Source organism: Aquarana catesbeiana, linkage group LG13 (assembly GCF_042186555.1).
Source record: "Aquarana catesbeiana isolate 2022-GZ linkage group LG13, ASM4218655v1, whole genome shotgun sequence".
Classification (NCBI taxonomy): domain Eukaryota; kingdom Metazoa; phylum Chordata; class Amphibia; order Anura; family Ranidae; genus Aquarana; species Aquarana catesbeiana.
In genome coordinates this window covers 227,150,970-227,172,143 of record NC_133336.1, presented here as the reverse complement: position 1 = coordinate 227,172,143, position 21,174 = coordinate 227,150,970, and the positions used below count along the sequence as shown (strand labels likewise).

The 21,174-nt window shown below is 43.8% G+C and overlaps 1 protein-coding gene across 1 annotated transcript in view; it reads left to right on the top strand.

The window, feature by feature from the left end:
- The first annotated feature begins 1,223 nt into the window (after nucleotides 1–1,223).
- Nucleotides 1,224–21,174, top strand: part of LOC141116679 (NACHT, LRR and PYD domains-containing protein 12-like) — a 329,149-nt gene continuing 309,198 nt past the window's right edge. The window contains exon 1 of the mRNA XM_073609070.1: nucleotides 1,224–1,321. The gene's annotated coding sequence lies outside the window, so the exon portion shown is untranslated. The remainder of the gene's footprint in view (nucleotides 1,322–21,174) is intronic.

Here is a 21,174-nt window from a genome sequence, read left to right as displayed (position 1 = left end):
TTGCTTGAGTCATCAAGGCTAAGCAATTTTGAGAATGATAATTTGATTAGTTAGAATTGTGATATGGTTATGAAAAGTGATGAATTTATTTGTAAACCAATAAAGGTGCCGCAGCCAATTTATGCCAATATTTGAGTGTTGTGTCCATTATTTATTAAGTCTGTTTAGAGATGGGGAAAAGGGTGCAGAGTGCAATCCCATGTAATAGTAGGGCACAATTGTTGGGGCGCACCTGCATGGGGTTGCCTCTGCCTTCCCTCCAGGTGTTAGCTGATTAGGATGTTCAGATTAGGCAGGGAATCAAGGGACATTTGGCCCTCCCTGCTTACCTGGGGCAGGTAGGAATGGGCCAATTAGAGTGGATGTAACTCTCTGGAAGCAGTGGGGCTCATTATATAAAGGGCCCACTGTCCAAGGAGTTTTGCTGACAGGCTGAAGGTTTGGTAAAGAAGAGATTAATCGTGTGCACTTTATGTGGTATGTCACCTTACATATAAGGGGGACTGGTTATTATAAAGTTGATGAAATATAATTTGCTTGAGTCATCAAGGCTAAGCAATTTTGAGAATGATAATTTGATTTGAGTTAGAATTGTGAAATGGTTATGAAAAGTGATGAATTTATTTGTAAACCAATAAAGTGCCAATTTATGCCAATATCAGAGTGTTGTGTCCATTATTTATTGAGTGTGTTTGGAGATGGGGGGAAGGGTGCAGAGTGCAATCCTATGTTCTTTGAGCTTGGGCCAGTTCACACCAGATGTAGTCAGTTCCAATCAGTTCCAGTCAGTTTCTGCACTGGAAACTAACTTAAACTGACTACATGGTGTGAACTAGAGCCATTGTAATACATGAAAAACACTGTGCATGCATTTTTAGTGCCAGTTCACACCAGATGCAGTTCCATGCGTTTTTTTTCTGCACAAAATGCATGCACAGTGTTTTCCATGTATTCCAATGGCTCTAGTTCACACCATGCAGTCAGTTTCTGCACCAGAAACTGACTGCATGGTGTGAACTGGAGCCATTGGAATACATGGAAAACACTGTGCATGCATTTTTAGTGCAGAAAAAAAGCACATGGAACTGTACAGAACTGTATCTGGTGTGAACTGGCCCTTACTGTAGAAAAAAAAGCGCATGGAACTGCATCTGGTGTGAACTGGCCCTAGGGCGTTTTGCTTCAAGGATCTCGGTGAAAACAGAAAAAGTGAAACTTCCTCAGCCACATTACTTTCTCTCCCACGCCCAAAATTCTCCATTTTGTTGTTTGTGTTCAGAGCTTCCAGATCATCTCTTCACAGAACGGTGTGACCGGAAAGGTAAGATTACATAGAACCCGATCTAATATACTGAGTGAGGCTGAGTGATAATACTGAGTGTTAGGATGGGGGATGGAGGGTGCAGATGTGTGATGACCAATTGTATTGAGGACGATCAGTCACACTGTGTTCATGTCTGCCATTAATAAACTTCCATCAGATACTTTTCTTATACTATGTATTCCTCATCTAATCTCCCCTTTAGGCCTCATGTACATTGGATGTTTTTACAGCGGCTGTTTTTGGCTTCAGATGTTTTTTTATTCTACAGTCAATAAACTCCCCATCATGCTATCCTATGTGTCCATGTTATCCTATGTGTCCATCTTATCCTATGTGTCCATGTTATCCTATGTGCCCCATGTTATCCTATGTGTCCATGTCATCCTATGTGTCCATGTTATCCTATGTGTCCATGTTATCCTATGTGTCCATGTTATCCTATTTGTCCATGTTATCCTATGTGTCCATGTTATCCTATGTGTCCATGTTATCCTATTTGTCCATGTTATCCTATGTGTCCATGTTATCCTATGTGTCCATGTTATCCTATTTGTCCATGTTATCCTATGTGTCCATGCACACATAGTCTGTTATCAACTGTTTTTAGCCGTAAAAAAACCTCAAAACTAGTGGGTTCTGAGAAGAGTTTTTCAGCTGTAAAAATGCTCTAACGTCAAAAAACCCTGATAAACGCTCAAAAACGTGGCTCACCAGTGTTTGACGTTTTTGATCCATTAAAAAAAAAAAGAAGCTACTGGCGTTTTTATAACTTTATAGTAACGTCCAGTGTGCCTGAGGCCTTATAGTCATTTCTAGGCAGTTGAGTTTAGAAGCATTAGCAGCAAAAAAAATGCTTTCAGGACGGATGGTCGGAGGCATTTGAAACACCAAATTCCTGTAACAACTTGTAAATGCGGTAACTTGCGTTTAGCCACATTTCATTTACAGGCATTTTTCATTTTTGACTTCTACGCTTCTAAACACAAATGTGGCTAAACACGGCATGTACACGTGGCAAAACTGACATTTTTAAACATCGGTTACTATCTGTCAAGTTAAATCATTCAGGAGAGGTTTTGAAGCGTCCCATGTACATTAAAGCTGGATACACACTATCCAATTTTCTGTAGATTTTTTCCTGCAGATTTACCGAAACCAGATAATATGAGGTCAAACCTTAGGAGTTTCAATTTGTATGCAATCAGGCCAGCCCTTGCACTACATGGTTTTGGTAAATCTAAAGGAAATCTGACAACAAAAGTTGTATAGTGTATATAAGACTTATGCCGCATACACACGAGCGGACTTTACGGCAGACTTTGCTCGGCGGACTTTACGCCGGACTTTATGACGGACTTTCCTAATGAACAGACTTGCCTACACACAATCCACCAAAGTCCGTTGAATTTGTACGTGGTGACATACGACCGGACTAAAACAAGGAAGTTCATAGCCAGTAGCCAATAGCTGCCCTAGCGTGGCTTTTTGTCCATCGAACTAGCATACAGACGAGCGGACTTTTGGACCGGACTCGAGTTCGATGGATTGATTTAAAACATGTTTCAAATCTAAGTCCGTCCAACTTTTGAGCAAAGTCCACACACATTGAATTGTCCGACGAAATCCCGTCCGCCGGGCAAAGTCTGCCATAAAGTCCTCTCGTGTGTACACGGCATTAGACCCTTTTCACACTGAGGCAGTTTTCACACTAGAAATAGCGCCTATAAAGTGCCTGAAAACCTCCTCCCCTTCATTTCAGTGTGACTTTTCACACCGGGGTGGTGCGTTTGTGGGACGTTGGGAAAAGACCTGCAAGCAGCATCTTTGGGGCGGGTTGGGAGCGCTGTATTTAGCACTCTCAAAATGCCCTGTCCATTGGAAAGAATGGGCAGTGCTTCTGAAATAACTTCTACAATATATTCTGAGGGTGGTTATGGATTCCCTGTATTTATTGCATATATGTATCGACTTGTCTATTCCTATAGTTAGCTAGTCTATTAAAACTCTAATAATGTCACTGTTGATAAGCATAATGATATAAGGTTAGCTATGAAAACAAACACGCTGCTTAGTAAAACAATTTCTTAATTATTTCCCAAGAAAATAGGAAAATGTTAACATGAAAATACTAAAGGAAGATATTACAAAGCATATAACAATAGAACATCAAATAAACTTATTGCAAGGCTTCCCCTAGACACAGTCTCATCAGCTGGGCTCAGGATGGTAACAGAGAGCCATGAGGCTGAGAGAACCATCAGGCATGAGCCAAGAGCGAAAAGGGACGACTTCCCTTATGTGTGCCCTGGCAGCCAGCGTTTGTTCCCTTTATCTAATGGAGCATGCTCCTGTGTGTAGTCACTGGCATTACCTGTGCAACGTTCCACAATGTGTGTGTGTGTGTGTTTATATATATATATATATATATATATATATATATATATATATATACAGGATCTCACAAAAATGAGTACACCCCTCACATTTTTGTAGATTTTTTATTATATCTTTTCATGTGACAACACTGAAGAAATTACACTTTTTTACAATGTAAAGTAGTGAGTGTACAGCTTGTATAACAGTGTAAATCTGCTGTCCCCTCAAAATAACTCAACATACAGCCATTATTTTTCTAAATCACTGGCAACAAAAGTGAGTACACTCCTAAGTGAAAATGTCCAAATTGGGCCCAAGGTGTCAATATTTTGTGTAGCCACCATTATTTCCCAGCACTGCCTTAACCCTCTTGGGCATGGAGTTCACCAGAGCTTCACAGGTTGCCATTGGACACCTCTTCCACTCCTCCATGATGATACATACTCAATAGGGTTTAGGTCTTGAGACATGCTTGGCCAGTCCATGACCTTTACCCTCAGCTTCTTTAGCAAGGCAATGGTCATCTTGGAAGTGTGTTTGGGGTCATTATCATGTTGGAATACTGCCCTGCGGCCCAATCTCTGAAGGTAGGGGATCATGCTCTGCTTCAGTATGTCACAGTACATGTTGGCATTCATGGTTCCCTCAATGAACTGTAGCTCCCCAGTGCTGGCAGCACTCATGCAGCCCCAGGCCATGACACTCCCACCACCATGCTTGACTGTAGGCAAGACACACATTTCTCCGTACTCCTCACCTGGTTGCCGCCACACACGCTTGTCACCATCTGAATCAAATAAGTTTATCTTGGTCTCATCAGACCACAGGACATGGTTCCAGTAATCCATGTCCTGAGTCTGCTTGTTTTTAGCAAACGGTTTGCGGGCTTTCTTGTGCATCATCTTTAGAAGAGTCTTCCTTCTGGGATGGTGATAATAAATACTAAACCGCTGATATGATTTAAGACTGAAAAAATAAATACATTTAAAAAAGATAACTAAATGACAACAGTTGCAGCCAATAGAAAGTGATCTCACACTAATAAATTAAATTAAATATCTGTAAACAATTGTAGCAATTAGTGCGCTACTGTCAACCTTTGATAAATGCACAGTGCCACCTAAACACATAATAGATGTGCCAGTGTGCACATAAAATGAGCCAGAAATAGTGAATAAATCAATACAGTACGAATCTTCCGTGTCAAAATATGATAATCCAATAATAATGACTGCCTTTGAAATACCCAGTCACCTTCCAACAAACTAGGCACAAAAAGTCTCTGAAATTCTCACATACATGTGACGGTCAAATTAACTCCAATCTGCGGTGAATAACAGTAAGGTTCTTCAAACCCCTTTTAAATGTCTGTAATCCTTGATAGAAACTATTCCTTTCACCATGGATGCCGATTCTCAAAAAAAGGATAAATAATATTGCACAATATTGTTAAGAACAACTGAGCTATGTAAGGCTAAGATGGATACACTCACATGTGCCCAGGTAGAACAGGCGTGTTAGTAACAGTCAGGCTCGTAGGCTTACTCCTCCTCACAGCACCTCCGTGTAGCTCAACACTGGAGTGATGTCACTGGCTCCTCCTCCGGACGCGTTGCGTCACAGATCACATGACTTTTTCAAGGGAATTTCCTTTTGGCACACTATTTATGTGCACACTGGCACATCTATTATGTGTTTAGGTGGCACTGTGCATTTGTCAAAGGTTGACAGTAGCACACTAATTGTTTACAATTGTTTACAGATATTTCATTTCCTTCTGGGATGACATCCATACAGACCAATTTGATGCAGTGTGCGAAATATGGTCTGAACACTGACAGGCTGACCACCCACCCCTTCAACCTCTGGAGCAATGCTGGCAGCACTCATACATCTATTTCCCAAAGACAACCTCTGGATATGATGCTGAGCACGTGCACTCAACTTCTTTGGTTGACCATGGCGAGGCCTGTTCTGAGTGGAACCTGTCCTGTTAAACTGCTGTATGATATTGGCCACCATGCTGCAGCTCAGTTTCAGGGTCTTGGCAATCTTCTTATAGCCCAGGCCATTTTTATGTAGAGCAACAATTCTTTTTTTCAGATCCTCAGAGCGTTCTTAGCCATGAGGTGCCATGTTGAATTTCCAGTGACCAGTATGAGAGAGTGAGAGCGATAACACCAAATTTAAACACACCTGCTCCTCATTCACACCTGAGACCTTGTAACACTAACAAGTCACAAAACACGGGAAAAATCTCACCGCACAGGCATTGATCCACTCCAGGTGTCAACTCAATTTGTCTCCCAGAATAAAGAGCCCCAGGTGCTGGCTGTGGTAAATCATGTTGAAGGTGAATGAGAAAATCCGGACAGCCGCACTCCAGGAAGATGTAGTTCAAAAATTATTTATTGTAAATTCTTGAGCATATAGCATACAAAACACTGTGGCAGAAAGTACAGGCAATCAGCTAACGAGTTTTGCACTTATGCTAAGTGCTTACTCATAGCTAACAATAAGAGGAATGAGACCACATTTATATTTTCTACTGGGAGTCATGTGACTGTGTGATAATGACAGTATCTGCTTCAGGTGCAATATGGCAGTGAGAAGTATGTGCACCTGTTTCTAGACAACCAGTGAGATAAATAAGGAATTTCTGTGAAAATATATTAAATGTGTATAAGAAATGGGAAGAAAACGGAACCTTGTGGGATTTGTGTATATTAGAAAAAATATTCTTTTAAAAATTAAAAATTGAAGACTAATTAATGTGTGAAATTAAATAGCATGTGAAAAATGGTGAATATAAATAAGTAATTGCTTGTATGACCAATACTAGAAAAAGAGCATGTGTGTATATATGTTATGTATGTGTCACATGAAAATTTAAAAAAAATAATACATGTGTCACCGTAATTGGTATGTTAAAATACTGAAAAAACTATTATGACAATAATAATAGTACGCGAATAACGTCACATGAAATTACAGTGAGATGCGTGAAGAATAATAAGCAGTGTGTATATTAACTGGGGAATGTATATATAAAAAAGAAAAATATTATAATAAAATATACGAATATGAAAAAGTAAAGATATGAATGACGTGGAAACAACTTTTACTCTGTGAACGAAACACGTGGTTGTATAAGATATACAGATATGTGTCTCCGTTATTCTTCTCAGTGAGACCATGTGTCTAGGTGAAAATACAAAAATTCACATGTATACCCACATATAGATTAATTAAAAGTATTAAAAGTATGATTTTGGGTCTCCACAATCTGTGTATACGTAGCCCCTCTCCTGAAAGGAGAAAATAAATAAACAAATACACGTATCAATGGAAAAAATTGAGCAAATATACATAATAAACGTAAAAATAAAAATCAAAATATAAAACAAATGTTTAAAACGTATCTTTCCGTATATGTATATGAAATGTGAAAGGAGAAATGGAGAGAGATAAAAGACGAGAATGGGAAACAAACATGGGCTGTTCGATCGTTCGCCAAATTGCGAACGATATGGGCCCTTTGCGACAAATTCGTGTGGCGCGTCACGGCCCATAATTCACTGCGGCATCGCAGTGCATTGCTGGCTGATGATTGGCCAAGCATGCACTATGACCCGCATGCTTGGCCAATCACAGTGCCGTCGGTAGAGAGAGCTGTAATTGGCCAAAGCCAGGGTGGCTTTGGCCAATTATGGCTCAGGGGGTTTAGAACACGCCCCACACTATATGAGGCCGCCTGCACGGCGGCCCTGTGTAGTGTGTTCCAGCGTGCTGAGAGATAGACAGAGAGACAGTGTCATTTCATTTGAGTTAGCTAGATTAGGCAGGACAGTCAGTGAGTTAGCTGCACTTACAGTGTATTGTGTATATATATGCATCCCAGGTGTTGCATATATATATATATATATATATATATACACTGTATTCAGTTTAGCTAGATCCATTCCTGTTATCTTCCTACTGACAGGCAGGCTTGTCTTGTTACAGTATTTACAGCTACCTGAAGAAAATTGCTGGTGTTCTTTTGATGCTATTAGTACCACAGTCAGGCAGCTAGACTATTTACAGTTAGTGTAGTGCGTCCTCCTCACAGTGTTCAGCTAAAACTACAAGTTAGTGTAGTGAGACCTCTGCACAGTGTTCAGATAAAGCTACAAGTTAGTGTAGTGCGTCCTGCTCACAGTGTTCAGCTAAAACTACAAGTTAGTGTAGTGAGACCTCTGCACAGTGTTCATCTAAAGCTACAAGTTAGTGTAGTGCGTCCTGCTCACAGTGTTCAGCTAAAACTACAAGTTAGTGTAGTGAGACCTCTGCACAGTGTTCATCTAAAGCTACAAGTTAGTGTAGTGCGTCCTGCTCACAGTGTTCAGCTAAAACTACAAGTTAGTGTAGTGAGACCTCTGCACAGTGTTCATCTAAAGCTACAAGTTAGTGTAGTGCGTCCTGCTCACAGTGTTCAGCTAAAACTACAAGTTAGTGTAGTGAGACCTCTGCACAGTGTTCATCTAAAGCTACAAGTTAGTGTAGTGCGTCCTGCTCACAGTGTTCAGCTAAAACTACAAGTTAGTGTAGTGAGACCTCTGCACAGTGTTCAGCTAAAGCTACAAGTTAGTGTAGTGCGTCCTGCTCACAGTGTTCAGCTAAAACTACAAGTAAGTGTAGTGAGACCTCTGCACAGTGTTCAGCTAAAGCTACAAGTTAGTGTAGTGCGTCCTGCTCACAGTGTTCAGCTAAAATTACAAGTTAGTGTAGTGAGACCTCTGCACAGTGTTCATCTAAAGCTACAAGTTAGTGTAGTGCGTCCTGCTCACAGTGTTCAGCTAAAACTACAAGTTAGTGTAGTGAGACCTCTGCACCGTGTTCAGCTAGAGCTACAAGTTAGTGTAGTGCGTCCTGCTCACAGTGTTCAGCTAAAACTACAAGTTAGTGTAGTGAGACCTCTACACAGTGTTCATCTAAAGCTACAAGTTAGTGTAGTGCGTCCTGCTCACAGTGTTCAGCTAAAACTACAAGTTAGTGTAGTGAGACCTCTGCACAGCGTTCATCTAAAGCTACAAGTTAGTGTAGTGCGTCCTGCTCACAGTGTTCAGCTAAAACTACAAGTTAGTGTAGTGAGACCTCTGCACAGTGTTCATCTAAAGCTACAGGTTAGTGTAGTGCGTCCTGCTCACAGTGTTCAGCTAAAACTACAAGTTAGTGTAGTGAGACCTCTGCACAGTGTTCATCTAAAGCTACAAGTTAGTGTAGTGCATCCTGCTCACAGTGTTCAGCTAAAACTACAAGTTAGTGTAGTGAGACCTCTGCACAGTGTTCAGCTAAAGCTAAAAGTTAGTGTAGTGCGTCCTTCTCACAGTGTTCAGCTAAAACTACAAGTTAGTGTAGTGAGACCTCTGCACAGTGTTCAGCTAAACCTACAAGTTAGTGTAGTGCGTCCTGCTCACAGTGTTCAGCTAAAACTACAAGTTAGTGTAGTGAGACCTCTGCACAGTGTTCAGCTAAAGCTACAAGTTAGTGTAGTGCATCCTGCTCACAGTGTTCAGCAAAAACTACAAGTAAGTGTAGTGAGACCTCTGCACAGTGTTCAGCTAAAGCTACAAGTTAGTGTAGTGCGTCCTGCTCACAGTGTTCAGCTAAAATTACAAGTTAGTGTAGTGAGACCTCTGCACAGTGTTCATCTAAAGCTACAAGTTAGTGTAGTGCGTCCTGCTCACAGTGTTCAGCTAAAACTACAAGTTAGTGTAGTGAGACCTCTGCACCGTGTTCAGCTAGAGCTACAAGTTAGTGTAGTGCATCCTGCTCACAGTGTTCAGCTAAAACTACAAGTTAGTGCAGTGAGACCTCTGCACAGTGTTCAGCTAAAGCTACAAGTTAGTGTGGTGCGTCCTGCTCACAGTGTTCAGCAAAAATTACAAGTTAGTGTAGTGAGACCTCTGCACAGTGTTCATCTAAAGCTACAAGTTAGTGTAGTGCGTCCTGCTCACAGTGTTCAGCTAAAACTACAAGTTAGTGTAGTGAGACCTCTGCACCGTGTTCAGCTAGAGCTACAAGTTAGTGTAGTGCGTCCTGCTCACAGTGTTCAGCTAAAACTACAAGTTAGTGTAGTGAGACCTCTGCACAGTGTTCATCTAAAGCTACAAGTTAGTGTAGTGCATGCTGCTCACAGTGTTCAGCTAAAACTACAAATTAGTGTAGTGAGACCTCTGCACAGTGTTCAGCTAAAGCTACAAGTTAGTGTAGTGCGTTCTGCTCACAGTGTTCAGCTAAAACTACAAGTTATTTTTTTGCGAGCTCTGCACAGTGTTCAGCTAAAGCTACCTGTAGAAGGTTGGTGGTGTTTTCCTGATCCTATCACTACCGCAGGCAGCTAAATAAGCTACAAGTTAGTTTTTTGCGAGCTCTGCACAGTGTTCAGCTAAAGCTACCTGTAGAAGGTTGGTTGTGTTCTCATACTACAGGCAGGTAGTTGATTTTGCTAGCTGCAGTATCAGTATATATATATATATATATATATATATATATATATATATATATATATATCCCAGCTTAGTGCAGCTACAGGCCATTAGTATGTCTGGAAGGCCAACAAGGAGAGGCAGACAGTCACAAGCCAATAAAAGAGGGCAAGCAGGCTCTGTGTCTAGTGCTGGTCGTGGCGACGGTGCATCCTCATCAGCACGTGGCCGTGGGACACGCTTGGCCTTTTTTTCGGCAGCTGGCCGTGTTGAGCCGCAACATGCGGAAGACTTGGTCGAGTGGATGACCAAGCCGTCCTCATCCTCTCTCACCCATGCTCAGGGTACTTTGTCTGGCAAAGCAGCGGCCTCTTCCCTCAGCTCAATGTCATCAGTGACTCCTTCCCTAGCCCCACCATGTCCTCCTGAGGAGTCCCTCAAACTGTTTGACCACAGTCTTGGGTACATGCTCTAGGAGGATGCCCAGCGTTTGGAAGGCTCTGATGATGATACTGAGCTAGATGAAGGCAGTAACGTGAGCACGGACAGAGGGGGTGCCCAAGAAGGACAGCAATCTGGCAGTCATGCTCCCCCTGCTGCAGCATACTGCCAGGTTTGCTCCAGTGATGAGGAGGGAGGGGGTGATGAGGTCATTGACTCCATGTGGGTGCCTGATAGGAGAGGGAAGGAGGAGGAGGAGGCGGCACATCACCAATGAGGCTGGATGCCCTCCAGGGGCCAGCCTAAGGGCAGCATGCTGACTGCATCACACCCCAAAGCTCCGCATGTGCAGGGCGCTGCAGTCTCTGCGCGTTATTCAAAAAGTTCTTTGGTGTTGTCCTTTTTTGAGACGAGTGCATCAGATCGCACCGCTGCTATTTGCAACATATGTCTCAAGCGTATCTCGCGTGGCCAAAACATCTCCCGCTTGGGCACCACATGGTTGACCAGACATATGTTGACCTGCCATGCAGTTCGTTGGCAAGCGTATCTAAAAGACCCACACCGAAGAACAAAGAGGACCTCTCCTTGCTCCTCATCAGCTGAGATTTCCAACCCCACTATACCTTCAGTCGTCTCTGAGACCTGCACTGAGAGGAATGAAGGTGTAGAATTAGGTGTGTCACAGCCAAGTACTTGTGGGCAATCTGCTTTCGGTACACCGACGTCAGATTGTACCAGGCAAATTTCCCTGCCCCATCTGCTGCACCACCGAAAAAAGTTTGCTCCCAGCCATCCACATGCCCAGCGGTTGAATGCTAGCTTGGCAAAATTGCTAGCACTTCAACTGCTGCCTTTTCAGTTGGTAGACTCTGCCCCCTTCCGTAAGTTTGTGGAATGTGCGGTTCCTCAGTGGCAGGTAACCAAACGCCACTTTTTCTCACGGAAGGCGATTCCGGCTCTCTACCGACATGTGGAAGGCAATGTCCATGCCTCCCTGGACAGGGTGCGGTCAGCGGTAAGGTGCATATTACCGCTGACTCATGGTCCAGCAGGCATGGACAGGGATGTTATCTAAGTTTCACGGCGCATTGGGTGACTCTGCTGGCAGCTGGGAAGGATGCAGGACAAGGTGCAGTAGTGTTGGAGGTTGTTCCGCCACCACGCCTCCAAAATGCCACTACTAATGATTGTGACACACCTCTCTCCTCCACCCCCTCCTCTTCTTCTTCATCCATGGCCTCTTCCTGTGCTTTGTCCTCGGAACCAGTGGTGCTCCGTAGGCATTCAAGGGGCTACGCATGTACGCAGGCCAAAAGATGCCATGTGGTGCTTGAGCTGGTGTGCTTGGGGGACAGGAGCCACACTGGGGCAGAAGTTCTGTCAGCTCTGCAGGGGCAGGTTCAGAGCTGGTTGACGCCACGCCAACTTAAGGCAGGAATGGTGTTTTGCGACAATGGCACCAACCTCCTCTCTGCCCTCCGACAGGGACAAATGACCCATGTGCCCTGTTTGGCTCACGTCCTTAACTTGGTGGTGCAGCGGTTCTTGGGCAGGTACCTGGGCTTACAGGATGTCCTGAGGCAGGCCAGGAAAGTCTGTGTGCATTTCCGCTGGTCATATAATGCCAGTGCTCGGCTGGCGGACCTCCAAAAGGAGTTTAACCTGCCCAAGATCCGCCTAATCTGTGACATGCCCACCATGTGGAACTCAATGTTGGCCATGCTGCAGCAGCTGCACACGCAGCAGAGGGCCATCAATGAGTACCTGTGCGACGATGGCACCAGGACAGGGTCAGGGGAGCTTGTTTTTTTTTCCCAACGCCAGTGGGCCATGATCAGGGATGCATGCACTGTCCTGTCAGCATTTGAGGAGGCCACGAGGATGGTGAGCAGTGACAGTGCATGCATCAGTGACACTGTCCCCCTTGTCCACCTGTTGGAGCACACGCTGCGTGGAATAATGGACAGGGCACTTGAGGCAGAACAGAGGCAGGAAGAGGAGGACTTCCTTAGCTCTCAAGGCCCCCTTTATCCAGACAGTGTTCCTGCATGCCCGCCAATCAGTCTTGGATCACCACCAGCTACCAAGCACCTGATGCTGATGTAACCGAATAATTTTTTTTTAAATCTCAGATCCCTTCAAAGACTGCCTATGCTGATGCTGAGTGACTATCCTGAGTAATTATCCTCTTCCTCCTCAATGATCACGCTGATAGCTTGTAAGAACATTTTTGGTTCTGGGCGCCGTCACCAGTGCCTAAGGCCCAATTTTTCAGCCCCTGTTTAACAGGGGTGTGTAATTACAATTTTTGATGCAATACTTTGCAGCAGGGCTCGTTCCTGCATTCCAACTAGAGTATATGTGAGGGGTTGCAGTGTTGTGGCACCAGCACCAGTGCCTAAGGCCCAATTTTTCAGCCCCTGTTCAACAGGGGCATGTAATTACAATTCTTGATCTAATATTTCACAGCAGGGCCCTGTGAGGGCTTACAGTGTTGTGGCCACAACAACACCTAAGGCCCAAATTTCTGCAGAGTATATAGGGCAGGCCCCTACTTTCAAACATCCAACTTACAAACGACTCCTACTTGCAAACGGAAGGAGACAACAGGAAGTGAGATGAAATCTACCCCTAGGAAGGGAAATTCTCTCCTGTAAGAGTTAATATGGGAAAAACATGTCTCCTCTCCACTTTATCACCAGTCCTTGTTTCACTAAAAACCCCAAATTGTCAAAAAACATTTGTCATTGGGACAGAAAGTGAGGTAAAATCTTCTGAAGAGGTGCACAGACAGCAAAACAAATGTCACAGGGGTGATAACCTATCCCTATGTTTTCCGAAAAGCTTAAAAATAGATTTTTTTGGCTCAAGCTACACTTTAAAAATGTACCATTTCAAAATTACAAACAAATTCTACTTAACAACAAACCTACAGTCCCTGTCTTGTTTACACTGCCTGTATACTGCTGTTCAGAGTATATAGGGCGTGGGGGCCCCACGCCTTTCCTTTTTTTAATTTGGGTGCGGGGTTCCCCTTAATATCCATACAAGACCCAAAGGGCCTGGTAATGGACTGGGGGGTACCCATGCCGTTTGTCTCACTGATTTTCATCCATATTGCTGGGACCGAACATTACATTAAAGCCGCAAGCAGTTTTAAATGACTTTTATTCCTTTAAAAATGTTTTTTTTGTGCAGGGACTGTTCTAAGCACGGGAAACACGCACCACTTTACAGGCATACTATAGACACCCCCCAGGTACGATATTTAAAGGAATATTTAACTTTTATTTTTTCACTTTAAGCATCATTAAAATCACTGCTCCCGAAAAAACGGCCATTTTTAAAACTTTTTTTTGCATTGATACATGTCCCCTGGGGCAGGACCCGGGTCCCCAAACCCTTTTTAGAACAATACCATGCATATTAGCCTTTAAAATTAGCACTTTTGATTTTGAACGTTCGAGTCGCATAGACTTTAATGGGGTTCTAAATTTTGTGCGAACTTTCAGACCGTTTGCAGGTTCTGGTGCGAACCGAACCGGGGGGTGTTCGGCTCATCCCTAGTGTGTGTATATATATATATATATATATATATACATACATACATACTGTACATATATATACACACTGTATGTGTGTGTGTATATATATATATATATATATATATATATATATATATATATATATAATATATATAAAACACAAACCTGTTTGAGCTTTAGTGTGCACACCTATGGAGCTGCAATATATTACATTTCTGGCATTGGGTTTATTACGGCTTTGAATAAAACATGACAGTCTGAGATGTGACAGTTTGGCTGCATTAACACCTGATCTAAAATAAAAACATTACTAAAGCGCTGATTTGGAACTAATTAGTTATGTGAAAAAATGGTTAAGCTGCAGCTATTTCAATGTGCTCTGTTCCCACATACAAAATATTGCAAAATTTATAATAGTGCACTTAAATCTAGCTAAAAATAGTAATAGGTATCGCACAGCAGTACAATATCCAATACTCTGAAAAATGCACTCCAAAAAACAATTACTAGTGCTCCCTCCTCTGTGAAAAAAAAATCCAAACAAGCAAAGTCCCTACAAGGATAAACCATCACCTGGAGGAAAGGTTCCTAATTACCTTCAATAAATAAATCCAAAACCTGAGTAAAAAATCATACTCTCCAAAACATGGATCCCCACTCCGATGAGCTTATGAGTTCCCATGGTTCAAATGGTCCGTTTTCTTCCCAACTGCTGATTTCTAAAACATTACTTTCTGAAATAAAAACATATCATTGCACAAGATTGCTAAGTGGTTCGTAAACCCCCAAGTCGTGTAGGCTGTTCACTCACATTTTGTCAGGTTCAAGAACGCTTTTAAAATGATCAGAATTGCACGCAGCTTTCCTCCTCGCCACACCTCTGGTGTATTCAAACACCGAAGGTGACGTCACTGGCTCCTTCTGATGCGTTGCGTCACAGGTCACATGACTTTCTCAAAGAAAGGCGAGGAGGAAAGCTGCGTGCAATTCTGATTGTTTTAAAAGCGTTCTTGAACCTGACCAAATGTGAGCGAACAGCCTACACTAATTGGGGGGTTTATGAATCACTTAGCAATCTTGCGCAATGATATGTTTTTATTTCTGAGAGTAATGCTTTAGAAATCATCAGTTGGGAAGAAAACGGACCATTTGAACCATGGGAACTCATAAGCTCATCGGAGTGGGGATCCATGCTTTTGACTCACGTTTTTGATTTATTTATTGAAGGTGATTAGGAACCCTTCCTCCAGGTGGTGGTTTATCCTTGTTGGGAATTTTCTACACACATTTGTTATTATATGTACTGTTTGCTTATTTGGATTTTATTTTTTCACAGAGGAGGGAGCACTATTAATTGTTTTTTGGAGTGAATTTTTGGAGTATTGGATATTGTACTGCTGTGCGATACTTATTACTATTTTTAGCTAGATTTAAGCGCACTATTATAAATTTTGCAATTCACACCTGAGCGTTTGGAAGTCGTACGTTTTTGCTGTTATTTTTGCCATGATTATTACCAAGTTTTTTTTACAGGTCAAAAGGTCACCAATGTAAAAAGCAGAAAAACGCCTGTAATCTGCCCCAAAGAAGCTCATGTTCTTTGAGCTTGGGGCAGTTCACACCAGATGCAGTCAGTTCCAGTCAGTTTCCTGTCAGTTTCTGCACTGGGAACTGACTGCATGGTGTGAACTAGAGCCATTGCAATACATAGAAAATACTGTACTGCATTTTTAGCGCAGAAAAAAAAAGCACATGGCCTGCCAGGGAGTGCGGGATGTGACGCACAAGAGGTGGGGGAGGGGCCTGACAGTGGCGTTGTGGAAGCGAGCGGAGGATCCGCTCATGATGGGAAAATCAACAGCTGCACATGAAGCGGGGAGCCGACTGCCTTGCCAGAGTTGTGAGTAGGTGGCTGGCTCAGGTGTGGATCTCGGGCTGTCCCGGGACTTCCGTGTGGGCCGAGTACGCCCTCTGTCCCATTCCCCCCTGCCTTCTTGGACCTGCTCCTGTTGTGAGCAACTCCTGGAGCTGTCCCTGGGCTGCCCGGATGTACCCTCGCCCCCCTCTAGTCTTGCTGTTCTGTTTGGCCTCACTGTCAGCCAGTCTTTAACCCAGAAAAAAAAAAAAGTGTGCAGCAGTGGTCTGTTGGAAGCCACTTCTCCAGCCCTCCAAATACAACCAGGTTTCGCCAGGGACAGAGGATGGCTGGAGATTCCCAGTGAAGACTAACCTGAGAAGCCAGCCGGTACTATAGCAGTAAGTATACCACTAGAGGGTCCCTATGGGAGAGAAAACCTGCATTGCTCCAGGTAACATGTAGAGTTCGGTAGCAACTATAAGCAGGACTTAAGCAGGACCATATGACAAGCATTGGTTGCAGTGGGCTGTATAAACACAGGTGAATTGTCTGGTGATTACATTGTGACTTGATGTTAAATTGGTTTATGGAGGGTGCTGTGCTAAAACATACGATAAGGTTCCTTCTGTAAAAAAAAAAAAAAAGCTACAAAATATTATAGATGCGGGAATATTTGGACTTCTGCTAGAGTTATTGCTAACCAAGAAATATGTAAAAGCGGCTAGCCCTGAACTATCTAGTATTACTTGGTGCTCAATTTTACACCAAAGGTATCAAGAGTGAAATATTGATCACTGGGAATCGCACGGTTCTGCGATACGTGCGTACTAAGGAGGGGAAGGAAGGCACGGAGTGCAGGAGCATGGGAGGGATAGAAGAAAAAAAGAAGTGAATTAGCTCAGCAGTACCGGAGAGAGAGGACAGGTGGGCGAGTGGTGGTGATCATGCGAGGGCGCCCTCATAGAGGGGCGGAAGCCAAGAAGTCAAGAGAAAGTCTTAACACAAGTACTATCCAAAAATATCTGAAGGAGGCAAATCCGGGAAGCCCAAAGAGCCCAGCTCAAGAAAGCAAACAGCAGGGAGAGAAGGACAAGAAGAAAGACCCAGGGAAGAATAAAGGCGCTCACAGGGGAACATACGGTGAGGCAGAGAATGTTAGTAGCCTGGAGGAAGGAAGCACCATGGAACCATTACCAACAAAAACTGAAATGCTAGAAATGTTTGCTAAATTGGAAAATATAATAAAATCAGGGATTCTCAATGTCAGAACTGATATGGGCCACCTGCTGAAACGAGTGGAAGTAGTGGAGGAAGTTACAGAGAAACAGAATCAAGAAATAATTGAATTGAAACAGCAAATAAGAAACTTACAACTGGCCCAAAGGGACACACTGTATAAAATAGAAGAGCAAGAAAACCAGAGTCGCAGACAAAACTTAAGAGTGCATGCCTTACCGGAACAGCATGGTGAAGACCTGCCCACCAAAATAAAAGCTATCTTTAACCCAATCTTAGACAGAGGTCCATATGAAGAACTGAAGATAGACAGGGTCCATAGGATAAGGAAACCCCCAAGCGTCAGTGAAGATACACCAAGAGACGTTATTATCAGATTCCACCATTATGAAGATAAAGCAAGGATCTGGAGTAATCTTAGAAGAGTTCAGCCTGTACAATTTGATGGTGCAGTGATCCAGATCTATGCCGATATCTCGGCAGGGACCCTAGCCAGGAGGCGTCAGTTAAGACCCCTGCTGGAAGTACTGAGGAAGGCAAATTTAAAATATAGCTGGGGTTTCTCTACATCGCTGAATGTACTGAAAGCAGGTAGAACAATCAGACTGAAATACATAGAGAACTTGCATGACTAGTGTAGTCCAGATGTACCCCATTTTAACCCATACTGTTAGCCACCCATACTCCACCCTCTTACCAACTTAAATAACGAGACCACACCTTTCATCTGGAGTATAAATGGCCATAACAGCCTTTTATTAAACAACTGTATAAAAATACCTCCAATATTAACTTCAATATATAAATAACATATAAACTCAGATAAAACAACATGTTTTAAACAATCTGTTGGTCAATGACGGAGCTACCCCAGTTTACCACATATCCACAAGAGTGCACTGCAGGAACATGTTTCAAAAATGATAAGGCCTCCAGCTGTGCCGCTCGGAGACAACCCCCTCCCGCAGTGCAACATACCAGTATTCCTTTCAGGAATACACAGGAGGGGCCATACTATTGCTGACCCCCCACCCCTTTTAACCTTTTATTTACCGCTACCGTCACCGACCAACAACAACAAACCAGCCACAGCCCGAAAGGATGAAACCTTATCCTTAAGGGCCCCTCCACACCCTCAAGGCCCGTTGTATTCCTTCCTGCAAACCCATGGTCCAAAGATCCGTCCCCACATCTGTGAGGTGAACCCCATTACTTCTCAAATAAAGGCCTACATTTATCTTGAGCCCTCTGTGCCAAATCACCATGCCCCCTTGTTGAACCAAAAACCTCTCCACCACCTTGTTGACATGTATATGAGCCTTGTTAATCCTTACCACAGACCTAGCATTGCGCCACGAAGTTCGTGCCACAATATCAGACCATAGCAGCAAAGTGTTCGGATAATTAGTGTGCAAGTGCAAAAGATCCGCCTTTACATCCTCTATCAGTTCCCTGACCGTCCTCACTCCCAAATCGTTACCTCCAGCGTGTATGACCAACACATCCGGAGGTCTATCTAGCCACGCAAATCGTTCCACCTCTGAAACCACTCTGCCCCACATCATTCCTGGTCTCCCCAGCCACTTGATAAAAGCCTCCCTTCGCGATATGCCTAACTGGCGCCCGTCTGGTCTCGCATCACCTCTCCTTGCCCCCCAACAAACGTAGGAGTGTCCCAGTATCCAGACGAGGCATGGAGACACTCCATCTGAAACGAAAAGACAACAAGGCAGGGTGATATCACCAACGTAGCAAACAAAAAAACCCCACTACCTATATGTGAAAACCAAACTTATACAACATACGGGGTTTCTTTTTTTTTTTAATTATTATTCCACTGCTAATTGAGGGTGAATGTATGAACGGAATCTCTTTGATTCCCATCTACTGATCCTCCGTACCGCTGCCTCATCCAACCCGCATCTGGCAGCTTCTGTAGCCGCCCCAATGCAGAAGGAGTGTGAGGCGTATGCCTTCTCATCCAAACCTATCATCGATAAGCATTTTCGAAACACCGCCACGAATTGAAACTTTGATAGGTAAGCACCATTCTCATGACATAAAAATGGACCCTCACCTACCGGTCTAATCTTCCCGAATTCACCAACCGTCCTCACCGAACACACTGGTGATCCTGGTAATGCATGCAGCCACACATCTATGCCTTTTCCTAATTAGTCTGTTTTCGACCTCCTCAGCCGTAAACACACCCTACCCGTGCATGCCCACACGTCCTGTACCAAAATACCCCCCCGCTTCCTTTTTGGACGGGCTGACCAACTCCCCTACCCGAAACGCCCCAAAAAACGCCAGCAAAAAAGCCGCTGTAAACAGTAAACATTCATAACTTGAGCTTCACACCAACCCTAGCTGATCACAAATTGCCAACAGGTTGGCAAAAGTGACCGGTCTACGGTTATCTTTTTTCTTGTGCCCCTTCCGGTACCCTTTTAATGCCTGCCGTACCCAAAATTCCTTCGTCCAATCCTCCATCCCCTGTAACTTAAACAGAAACGACAGTGCCGCCAACTTCTTACCAATAGACGATACCCCCACCCCATTTTCCATGTTCCTGGACACAAAATAAAGGACCAATAGTCTCAACTCTCCCCCGTCATCCTCTGCTCCGGTTTCCCGTACAAGTCCCAACCATTCTCGCCATACCTTCACATAGGCCGACCATGTGGACTCACTCACAGACTGTTGTATCCATCCTGCGGCGACTCCAAGGCCAGCTCCCAGATCCAACCCGGGCAAGGAATCCCTTCCTTCTCTGCAGCCGGAGCTAATTCCCTGAACTTGTCCCACTGAAAGCGAGACAGTGAATCAGCCAGCGTGTTTTCAATCTCAGCATATGCACAGCATATATGAAAATATTCAATTGCAAGCACCGTAATACCAACTGTCGTAATAGTCTTATGACAGGTTGAGAAGACGCTGACAAGCGATTGACTACCTGCACCACTCCCATATTATCGCAGTTTAACCTCAACTTTAAATTCTGACAAGCCTTGCCCCATAATTCCATAGCCAGAACTACTGGAAACAATTCCAGTAGTACCAAGTTACGAAGGAAACCTGCTTCAACCCAGGATTTTGGCCATGGTTCCGCGCTCCATTGACCCTTAAAAAACGCCCCATATCCAGTAGATCCCGCCGCGTCAGTAACCAATTCTACATCGAAGTTACTTACCGGACCAGACATCCACACTGACCTCCCGTTGTATTCCGACAAAAGTTGATACCATACCTTTAGGTCCTCACGATGTTCCTTAGTAAGCCTAATGAAATGGGCCGGTGCTTTTACCCCAGCTGTAGCCGCAGACAGGCGTCAGCAAAAAACCCTACCCATGGGTATGATTCTACAAGCAAAGTTCAACTTACCAAGCAAAGATTGGAGATCCCTCAGCTGTATTTTCTTCATCCCATGAATCCGCCGTATTTCCGTCTGCAAATCCACTAACTTTTCTTGCGGTAACCTACATTCCATTGCCATTGAATCAATAACAATGCCCAAAAAGCTAATCTCTGTGGTGGGGCCCTCAGTTTTGTCAGCGGCCAGGGGAACTCCAAACCGTTCTGCAATGTGTTGCAACGTTGACAAAAAAAAACGCACACACACTGGAAGAAGGTGGGCCTATGCATAGCATAGAAAATCATCCAAATAGTGTATCATAGATTCAAGCCTGGACACCTCTCTTACCACCCACTCCAAAAAGGAACTGAAAACTTCAAACATGGCGCAGGAAATGGAGCAACCCATAGTTAAGCATTTGTCCACATAAAATTGTTCCTGCCACTGGCAACCCAACAGCCAAAAGCTGTCCGGGTGTACTGGGAGCAGCCTAAACACCGCCTCAATATCAGCTTTTGCCATCAGTGCCCCTTTTCCATAGCGCCTGACCCATCGAACCGCCGCAT